This window comes from Aethalodelphis obliquidens, unplaced genomic scaffold (genome assembly GCF_003676395.1).
Source record: "Aethalodelphis obliquidens isolate GAN/ISIS:26980383/991018 unplaced genomic scaffold, ASM367639v1 scaffold6, whole genome shotgun sequence".
NCBI lineage: Eukaryota > Metazoa > Chordata > Mammalia > Artiodactyla > Delphinidae > Aethalodelphis > Aethalodelphis obliquidens.
In genome coordinates this window covers 19,032,658-19,044,582 of record NW_020837950.1, presented here as the reverse complement: position 1 = coordinate 19,044,582, position 11,925 = coordinate 19,032,658, and the positions used below count along the sequence as shown (strand labels likewise).

Here is an 11,925-nt window from a genome sequence, read left to right as displayed (position 1 = left end):
TTGCATGTATATTTTCTCCCTAGCCTTTCTTCTTCATTAAAATGATTTCAAAATAATTGGAAGCTTTTTGTTTTATTTCCGTCTTTCCGATCCAGGCATTTGGTGGCAACAGTGACAGAATTAGCCTCAGAGAGATCTTCTGCTTCATATTCTGAGAACACATCACAACTCCACAATGTCCCTCATGAAATATTTATTCTCTCATTCTTTCTTTGACTTTCTCAAGGGTTCCCATGATCTCAGCATCAACCTATTAACTAAGACTGACTTAAATGAATAGAATAAAATCTCCTCAATAGCATACCACTATCATGTAAAGCTACAAACCATATTTCTCACAGTTCAATCAAAAATTGTTTCATAACTGCCTAAGTCACTTTTACAACAATCTCAAATTCTGAAGAAAAAAATGTATACTGAATATTCATATCTTACAATTTGCTTCACCCAAGCTAAGCCTCATTTTTTCATCTATTGCTCCACTCTCAAAAATTGCTACCCATCTCTGTGGATATAATTTCTTTCTGTATTCAGCTAGTTCGTTTGTCTCCACACATCCTGTAATATTATTCCTAACAACTTGGGCAATTTCTGTCACTAGCCCTATATTCTCAAATCCTGCCAGACTATTCCATTAAGTAAACAGGAAAACAGCACTACTTCTTTTGTTATGAATAAGGAAAACTGGATATTTGCTGTGTCCTCGCTAAGCACTTTTGTGGTCCTGGTAATGTCACTAAGGCTTCTGGGGCTTCAGTTTCCTCATTTGTAAAATAAACAAATTAAATTCAGTGGTACTTAAAATTCTTTCCAGTTCCACATTTCTGCAACTTGGCTTCAAATATCACTTCAAAATAAAATTTATAAATTAGATTTATTGCCATTGTTTGCTTCTTTCAAAACAAGAAATTCACAGGAAAGGATAAGTACAGTTTATTTATCTGTATTTATTTATTTATCTGAGGTCTATTTTCTAAACAACCATTCCTTGTAAAAATCTGTAGGGCTTTATCCTTTCTGAAGCAAGATTATTTTGGCATTTCTAGGTTTATTTCCTGAGGAGGTAAATGAAGCCCTTATTGAAAGTTATCTCTCCTAGGACATATCACTTCCCATTTGTCATTTTTTTTTCCTAGCAAAATTGATTCATTGATTTATGCTCCTGATTCAGACTCTTTTTTTTTTCTTCATGTTTTTGAGTCTGATAATTATGACTCTTCTCATCAGTGGTTCTGAACATCAGGTTTGAGGTTTATACATTTGTGCATGCTTTTTGAATTCCAGTTTTACTTCTGCATTGTGCAAAGAAATAAGTTGGTTTGACAAGGCTCAATTGCTTTGTAAAACAAAGTAATTAACTAACAAGTAAGAGACACCGCCACACTAGAGAATTCTAGATAATTTACTTTTAAGTATGTTTTAAAGGAAGCTGTAAAACTCAAAAAGAAATTGTCACAGACTGGAGAAGAGTACAGAGACGTGATGATGAAATGCAATTTTGTGGTGTGCTGGATTGAATCCTGGAATACAAACCACCTTAGTGACAAAACTACTGAAGCCTCGATGAAATCTAGATTCTAGTTAATGGTAATACACTAATGTTAGTTGCTTAGCTAGGACAAGTTTACCATAGTTATATAAGATGATAACGTTTGGGGAAATAGTGCAGGAATATGGGGACTACTTGTGCCATTTTTACAATTTTTGTGAATCGAAAAATATTTCATGATAAAAGTTTATTTTTAAATTATTGTACCCAGAATTGACCTTTTTCATGGCATTTTGGAATGGTTTTCTATGCTAGGAAATCTGTGCAATGACTAGACTCTCTTGGCTTTAAATACTCATCAAGTTTACTATCAGTAGTAAAATTTCCCCCAATATTATAATGTGATAAAAGGGAGACTATTTCCACAGACAAGCATCAACCACACAATTCATTTTATTCCAATCTGAATAAGGAAGAGTTCTAAGAAAAAACAAATTCATCCTCTACTTTAAATATATTCAACAATTGCTTTAGACAAAACTAGTCCCTTTAAATCCTAAAAAGCAAACCTATATTCTAATATAACTAATTTTTATTTACTTAAAAAAATCAAATATATTAGTACAGAAATAAAATTGAACTGTGAAAAACTGTTTCTAATATTTTCTTAAGTTTTGCAAAGTAGTGATGAAATAAATGGACAAACTTGTCAAAATTGATCAAACTACATTAGGTTTTTAATATTATCTAAGAGGTGGGCAAACCTGTCAAAGTCAACTAATCTATATTATTAAAAAAACAATCCAAGTAGAGAGTCTATCAAATTGAATACATGGTATTAATATTTTAATGATATAGAATGCTGTAACTACACAATTTTTTTTTGCAGCCCTCTCACTGCTGTGGCCTCTCCCATTGCGGAGCACAGGCTCTGGACACGCAGGCTCTGTGGCCATGGCTCACGGCTCCAGCTGCTCCACGGCATGTGGGATCTTCCCGGACCGGGGCACGAACCCGTGTCCCCTGCATCGGCCAGCGAACTCTCAACCACTGCACCACCAGGGAAGCCCACTACACAATTCTTAAAAAAATATGTTTTACTCAGGATTTTTGGGTGGCATTTTTGGTAGTTTTCTTTTAACCTAGTAGAAAAGCGCCAACCAGTGTAGTGACGAATATCTGTGCTGTTAAATACTCAACCAAATTATGCTATCAATTCCTAACTTAATGGCGTAAAGAAAATAATCCAAATATCACTGAGAAATCAATTGTTATCTTTGCAATGTCAAATACTTACAGTTGGATAAAAGTACAGATGTTTTAAACATGTCTCAACTTATGGCATTTGCTAGATTCTACTTCTATAAAGAAGTAGAATGCCACTTTGTGTGTGTGTATGTGTGTGAAATACCAAAATAATCATGTATCAAAAATATTCTCAGTAATAAATTTTTTCTAATAAAAATTGTACAAGTCTAACTTTGTAACCATTGAGGAGGCAATACCTTTGACTGGGTACCAAAGAGTGGAAAAAAAAACAGTGGTAAGTTCATATATATATATATATATATATATATATATATACATATATGGTACTACATATAAAATGTACTCTCTCCATCATCCTTCACTGCATCATAAGTCTACTGAAAAAAAAACCTCTAACAATAAGTATATCTTGAAATTATTGAAATATTTTTATTGTGAATAGCATTCATAACACATAGAAGTTCACTGGGTAGTTCTTAGTGCAGTTCTTAAAGTTGTCAAATTTAAAGTGGAGATTTTCTTATACAAAATATGTGTTGGAAATTTGCGGATTTTAATAAGTACTATTACTAGATACTGCTTAGCTGCTAGTTACAAAAAGAATACTATCTATTCCTTTGAAGTGAAGATAAGGTTTTAAATAAGCCTCTTTTTGAAAGAAACAATTGTCATGGAGACAATATTTTTGAAAACAAGTAGTATTTGGAAATGTTTCTATAATTATATAATTTTCTTCCAGAAATGGTATCATCTGTAAAAACTTTTTTTGTCCATGTAAAACACTTAAAAAGAGATTTCTAACCAGTTTAAAAATCTTTCAAATTAAGAGTGTCATTGTGTTTTGAATGCACTTGATAAAAATATTAAAATGCAACAGAATCTAAACCTAGTTGACACTTGAACAATGCAGAAGTTGGGGCAGCAAGCTTCTGTGCAGTAGAAAATCTACATATAACTTCACAGCCTGCCTTCCATATCTATGATTCTATACCCACAGATTCTACCAACCTCAGATCATGGAGTATCACAGTACATACAAAGTGAAAAAAATCTGTGTATAGGTGGACTGGTGCAGTTCAAATCCATGTTGTTCAAGGTAAAATGTAGTGTGAAAAAATAATGGATGGACTTAGGGAAGTTAGAAGGTACTAGCTGAATTTTAATTAAAATTTTCAAACAATTGAAATGTAGAATAAAGAAATTTGTGACAACAAAAGTAAAAATAGATATAAATTGAACTACCTCGAAATTAAAAAGCATGTCTCAAAGGGCACAGGAAACCTACAAAATGGGAGAACATATTTGCAAACCATATATCTGGTAAGTGGTTAATATCCAGAATTTATAAAGAACTCCTACAGCTCAACAACAACAAAAAAACTGATTAAAATAATGAGCAAAAGGATTGAATAAACATTTTTCCAAAGGAGATATGCAAATGAGCAGCAAGCACATGAAAAGATGCTAACATCTCTAATCATTAAGGAAATAAAAAGCAAAGTGAGATGCCACCTTACAACAATTAGAATGACTATTTATCATTAAAAAAAATAAGTGTTAACAAGAATGGGGAGAATTAGGCATCTTTGAGCACTGTTGGTCGGAATGTAAAATTGTCTAGCTGCTATGGAAAGCAGTATGGCAGTTACTCAAAAAATTAAAAATAGAATTACCATATGATCCAGCAGTTCTGCTTTTGGATATATACCCAAAAGGATTGAAAGCAGGGTCTCAAAAAGATATTTGTATACCCATGGTCATAGTAGCAGTATTCACAATAGCCAAAAGATTGGAAGCAAACCAACTGTCTGTCAATGGATGGATGGGTAAACAAAGCATGGTATATACATGAAATGGAATATTATTCAGCCTTAAGAGGATGAGAACTGTGACACATGTTATAACATGGATACATCTTGAGGACATATGCTAAGTGAAATAAACTGGTTGCAAAAAGAAAAACACTTACATGAGGTACCTAGATCAGTCAAATCACAGAGATACAAAATAAAATGGTAGTTGCCAAGGGCTTGGGGAAGGGGAAATTGGAAGTTTCTTAATGGGTATATAGTGTCAGTTTTGCAAGATGAAAAAATTTCTGTAGATTTGTTGCACAGCAATATGAATGCACTTCACACATTTAAAACTGGTCACTGTGGTCAATTTTATGTTATGTTCACACAACTAAAAAAATCTTTTATAATATTTACAAGTTAAATATTTTAATATTAAAAATATGTTTATATAATCAAAAAGAATTGGTTTGTAATTCTTCCCTCAGAAATACGTAATGTTGTGAGGTGTCTTTTTCAGCTATGATAACCAGTATCATCAAATATAGAAGAAAACGAAGTTTGTTTAGAATTCTGAATTGCTTTTTTGCATGTTTTTTTTTTTTGCGGTGCACGGGCCTCTCATTATTGTGGCCTCTCCCATTGCGGAGCACAGGCTTCGGACCCGCAGGCTCAGCGGCCATGGCTCATGGGCCCAGCCGCTCTGCGATGCGGCATTTGGGATCTTCCTGGACTGGGGCACGAACCCATGTCCCCTGCATCGGCAGGCGGACTCTCAACCACTGCGCCACCAGGGAAGCCTGGATGTTTTTTTTTAATTGAAGTATAGTTGATTTACAATATTCTATTAATTTCAGGTATACAACATAGTGAGTGATACAATATTTTTTTACAGTTCATACTCTATTTAAAGTTATTATAAAACATTGGCTATATTCCCTGTGCTGTAAAATATTTCCTCATAATGATTGTATGTTCATTGAAAATTTTTAAAAATAATGAAGCAACCACATTCATCATTAATACATTATTAATGGTACCTTTTAGTGAAAATATTCAGTGTTATTGATAAATACAATAATTGTAAAATAATTTAACTATATCTCACCTTTTAAATTCATATTTTTATAGTACACATAATTAGCACATTTATATGTTAATATATATGAATATGTATAATACATAGATCACATTATAAATAAATATGCATCTATTGAAGTTCTACTCTTAAAATATTATGGAGGCAAATATCAAAATTCTATTATCTAGATTCCATTATCTAGAACACATAAAATAATCCCAAACTGGAGTTTACCACACAGGCACTCATATCTTGCATATAAAAATTCAAAAAGTGATTGTTTTGAGATACCTAGAATGGATGTGAGATTTGGCTGTACATTTAGAACTTCTTGGTGAATGAGGTATTTTAGGTGACACTCAACTGTCGTAACATGAAGCTATGACTCATTTCTGTTAAATTTCTTTCACTTTTACTCTTCAAGTATGTAAAAATTACACAGGTCAGGTTAATAGTTTCATATTAAAATTATAATTAATGATCTCAGTTGGCCCCAAATCTTACCCAATAATTAGCCTAATATTTTTAACCCTTCATTCTTCCATTCTCTGAGAAGATTCTTTTATACCTTCTCCTCACCTTTAAAACCCCTGATGTTTCCTCTCATTATGGTGCTCAGGAAATCTTTCTCTTTCCCTGAGAAAATACAACCAATCAAGAGAGAATTTATACAAGCCCCCACCATCACCAAATGTACCAGCGTAGCTGTACCTGGACTTAATTTTTCTACCTTTCCTTCTAATACTATGAATAAAAAAAAATATGTTCTTCTAGAAAGGCCAGCTCTTCTCTTGCACTAGATCCCTAATATTGTCCCTAGAAAACTATTCTAGCAATTCTCATTTCTCTTTGATGTGTGATTATTTTTCCCTTGTCTGTTGGATTAATCCCATCAACAAACACACACATATCCTACAAACAAACAAAAATTCCCTCTCTGTATTCAAATTCCTCTCCATCTAACATCACTCTATAACATGAGTGTTTATACATGCTATCTCCTACCCTGCTATTTATTGTTTTTTGAACCCACTGCAATTAGACTTTCTCCCCTAGAACTCTAGTAAAATAGCTCTGGTCAAAATCATCAACAACCTCCCCATTGCTAAATGAGCAGTTTTCAGTTTTCATCTTCACACAGCCAAGAGTATTGGATCACTTCTTTCTTGAAACATTTTCTTCATTGGGCTTCAAGGAAAACATATTCTCCTAAGTTTTTCTCCTTATTACCTTTGCTAACTCTTCTGTTTTCTTTTTTTCCTGACCCCAATTTTCACTCAGTCCTTTGATGATTTCATCTAATCTTATTATGTTACATTCTATTTATACAATGATAATTCCCAAATTTGCATCTCCAGCACAGACATGCTACTAAAATTCAGATTTCTATATTCAATTGCTTTCTCAACATCTGCACTTGCATACCTCATAGGCAGCTCAAACTTTCATTTCCAGAATCAAATACTAATTCTCTGAAGTTTTATTTTTCTCGATAAGTTTCTTCATCATCTTTGGAGGCACTCTTGATTTCTCTTTTTTGTTTCTCTCACCACATCCAATCTGCTAGAAAAGCCTTTTGGTTCTACCATGAAAATATATGAGTCTGTCTACTTCTTGTTTTCAAGTGTAAGGATTAACACCTATAATAATCAAGTTATATTCTAAGGTAGCTTTTATTTGTTGCCTGGCAGTTTGCAGTTGGCTCAGAACTGATTTACCACTCTTGCCTTTTATCTGTCCTCTACAGTCAATTCATCACACAGAAACCAGCAGTTTCTTTTAAAATGTTATACCATGCTAGTTACTTATTTGGAATCTCCTGGTATGTTGCTATATCATACAGATTAAAAAAACAAAGTCCCTAAGTGCTTCCAGCCCTTACCTCCTCTCCCCACCCCCATGTATCTGACACCATCTCCCACAAATCCCTTACTTTCTTCTTGGCAGCCACAGTGGCATCTTTGCTGGGTTTTGTCTGGAATCTTCCCCCAGAGCTCCTTGGCTTATTTTCTCACCTCATTCAGATCTGTGCTCAAACGTCACTTTATAAATAGTGCCTTCCCTTACCACTGTTCCTAAACTAGTAACCTCATATGCATCTCTCCCTCTGTTTCCCTCCCCCCTCCACTCCATTCTTTTTCTCCTTAGCACTTATTTCTACTTGACTCTTCTCTATTTTATCTTTTTTCCTGTCTTTCCCTCAAAAGTATGTTTTATCAGGGTAGATATTTTTATTTATCAGGGTAGATATTCAGGTTCACTGCTGTATTCTTTGTGCCCAGCACAGTTCTTTATGCACAGTAGTTATCCAATAAACATTTGTCAAATAAATTGAGAAAAGTATTGAAACTGATAATATGTGTTCTACTTCTTAATGTACTGAAATACATTACTCTTTTTTTTCTTTAGTAGTGTCTTGTCAAATAAGAAATTGTACATTATCACTTGCCTTGTTTAGTATAAAGAAGTTGGATCAATAGGGAGTGGTGAGGGCTTCTTTAATTTATAAAATTCTCTATAACTAAAAATTTTAAATTGCCAGCTGGGCTGATCATTGGAGAAGAAAATTACCAGACAGCTAGGCACTATTTTTGTTGTTGTTGTTATTAGAATTATTTTCAAATGTAAAGATGAGCAACTTTTGTAATTGTAGTAACAATATTCATAAATGTGAAATTGCAATGCTCAAAAATATATGTGTATTTTAATTTCAGGCCGCTTTTATTTCGTACTATACATACTATAACATAAAAGCTGTTTCCAGTCAGATGATGTCAGAAGGCTATAGATGTTGAAAAAAGAACAGGAAATACAAAATCTCTTTTGCGGACCCTTTTGCTATTAGCTGAAGGTATTAGATAACCATAGCTATAGCTATGACTAAGGTACATGGCACATTAAAAAAATAAATCCTGGTTCTACCATACTTACTGCTATGATAGGTACTGGCACTACCATAGCACTAACTAAATTTTCACAAACCGAGATATCTGACTTCCATGTAACAGAAGTATGAATAGCAGATGGTTGTGAGGGAGCAAATTTTGGATAATTTGTAAGAGGATCTTTTTCTATGACTTTCTAATTAAAGTTTTTGTCTGGATTGAATTGCAAAGTCATACCATGTTTTTATGCAACTTGCTTTATTAGCATAATACACAGATGACATTTGCAAAGATTATATATACAGGATAAGAATAAGTATTTCTAAAGCACACATAACTGAATAGTGAGACTTGGTAACCATGAAGTCACTGGAGTTCAAATCTCTTGAATGTTAGGGTCTTAATACTAAAAGAAATAATCCCTTCAACTTGGAATGCAGGCAATGCAGTGTCAAATCCTGGCTCTGCCACTACCTAAATGACTTACTTTGGCCAAGTTACTTAATCTTCTGAGTTTTGGTTTTGTCATTTAAAAATGGGGACAATAATATCTACTTAAGTGAATTGTTCAGGTATTTAAATAAAAGTGTGTCTAAAGTTCTTAGCATACTGACAAGCATATACAAAGTACGCAATAAAATTTATCTATTTTCATCATAAATTAGGCAACAAATGTATAGTTGAGGAAACAGATGCCTCCTGTCTAGATATATTCTCTTCACTTTTAAATTTTTTTGTTTATTCACCAAAATTGTATTAAAAGCATACATGAATATGATTTAGCACTTATTTAATAAAATTTTATTCTCTAAATTTTCCTACATCTCCATCAATCCCATGATCATTTTTTGTCCATAGCTTTGATTTCCTGGTGCTCTATCCCTTGCCCAGAAAGCCTACCCTTCTGGATGCCCAACTACCCAGATCCTAGCTGTGTTGGAAGGTATACGTTGAGTCTCAATTTGCCCAATTAACTTTCTCTGATGGTTGAGCTTCTCTTCATTCCCTGCTGTTAGGTATTTATTCTCAGTCCTAAAAAGGTCAGCACTTTGTTTTTTCTTTTTCTTTTAAAATCATAGTGGGGAATGTACAAGATTTATGGTTGTAATATATGGATTCAATCTTATCACTTATTCATGTAAGGCAATCAAGATGAGGGTGGATTCTTTTATACAAAACAGTCATAATACTAGCTCTCTAAATGCATTTATGAGTACCAGTCGGTTAAAAATCACTGGTAAAAACAAATTGTATTGTTGCTATAACTGTATTAGTGTTGTTTCTTGTAAACTTGAGTGAAAACATTTTAAAAATACAGAAATAAGGATAATATTTTTTTTCTAATTTTCTTATGCAGTGAAAAGTATTATTGCTATTTTGTTGCATATTATCTTCCTATATATATGTATATGAATGCACATGTATACTTCTAAAATCAAAAATAATATATCTAATGAACTGCTTTTTAAATAGTTAATGTTTGACTACTTCTTCCCCGGACTCCTTGGTAATCTGTTAGTGGGAGATCTTTGTGGCTGTCCCCTCGTCTCCTCCAGTGCCACAGAACCCTACAAGTCTCAGCCATGTGTGAGTGCATCTCCATTCATGTTGGCCAGGCCAGTGTCCCCATCAGCAATGCCTTCTGAGAGTTCTACTGACTGGAACATGACATCCAGCCCAATGGCCAGATGTCAGGTGACAAGACTATTGGGGGAAGGGATGACTCCTTCAACACCTTCTTCAGCGAGACAGGCACTGGCAGGCATGTGCTCACAACAGTGTTTGTAGACCTGGAACCCATGGTCATTGATGCATTTTGCACTAGCACCTACTGCCAGCTCCTCCACCCTGAGCAGTTCCTCACAGGCAAGGAAGATGCTGACAATAACTATGCCCGCAGTCACTACCCCATTGGCAAGGAGATCATTGACCTTGTCTTGGACCGGATTTGGAAATAGTATACAGGTCTTCAGGGTTTCTTGGTTTTCCACAGCTTTGGTGGGGGAACTGGTTCTAGGTTTACCTCCCTGCTGATGGAACGTCTCTCTGTTGATTATGGCAAGAAGTCCAAGCTGAGTTCTCCATTTGCCCAGCACCCCAGGTTTCCTCAGCTGTAATTGAGCCCTACAACTCCATCCTCACCACACACACCATGCTGGAGCACTCATTGTGCCTTCATGGTAGACAATGAGGCCATCTATGACTTCTGTTATAGAAACCTCAATATTGAGCACCCAACCTACACTAATCTTAATCACCTCATGAGCCAAATAGTGTCCTCCATCACTGCTTCCCTGAGATTGGATGGAGCCCTGAATATTGATCTGACAGAATTCCAGACAAGCTTGGTGCCCTTACCCCCACATCCACTTCCCTCTAGCTACATATGCCCCTGTCATCTCTGCTGAGAAAGCCTACCATGAACAGCTTACTGTAGCAGAGATCACCAATGCTTGCTTTGAAACAGCCAACCAGATGATGAAATACAACCCTCACCATGGTAAATACATGGCTTACTGCCTGTTGTACCATGGTGATGTGGTTCCCAAAGATGTCAATGCTGCCATTGCTACCCTCAAGACCAAGCATACCATCCAGTTTGTGGACTAGACAGCCTTCAAAGTTGGCAATAATTACCAGCCTCCCACTGTGGTACCTGGTGGAAACCTGGCCAAAATACAGCTTGCTCTGTGCATGCTGAGCAGCGCCACAGCCATCGCTGAGGCCTGGGCTTGCCTGAACCACAAGTTTAACCTAATGTATGACAAGCATGCCTTTGTTCAGTGGTACGTGGGTGAGGGCATGGAGTAAGGAAAGTTTTTTGAAGCCTGTGAGGACATGGCTGCCCTTGAGAAGGTTTACAAGGAGGTTGGAGAGGAGGTGGGAGAGGATGAAGGTGAAGAGTATTAACCTGTCTGCTACAGTTTTACACTCTTGTCTTAGGGTTGTCTTATTTGTGTTCTGTGGAGCTGCCCTTTGTGGCCCTATTTTGTCAATAAAAGTGATATTTCTATTTTCAATGTCAAAATAAATAACTAGTTAATGTTCAGTGCTAAGAGACCAGGTTGGAGACTAAGAACAAATTAATAGATATTCATTGCCTATCCACAAACAGTGCAGAGATGCTACAGGCTCTGACGTACCATCTCCATATATTCATGAGAGCTCATTATTAATGAATCTTGAAATAGTGTCAAGGCAAATGAAATTTTCAGATCAACTTCATGAAATTAGTTAGGGTGGGCATATACAAGCAGCATTTCACAAATTATATGTGAAAAATCATATAGCTTTATAGCATACATTTCTTTAGAAGACACAAATTTGACAATCATACAGTTGAAAACGAACACATCGATTCAAAATTTAAAAAGACATATTCTTTGTTCTTTGTTATCTCTAAGCTAA

General features: G+C 35.1%; 1 pseudogene; it reads left to right on the top strand.

Annotated features, from left to right (window-relative positions):
- The first annotated feature begins 10,100 nt into the window (after positions 1-10,100).
- LOC113618689 (tubulin alpha-1C chain-like) lies at positions 10,101-11,427 on the top strand (annotated as a pseudogene).
- The last annotated feature ends 498 nt before the right edge of the window (positions 11,428-11,925 follow it).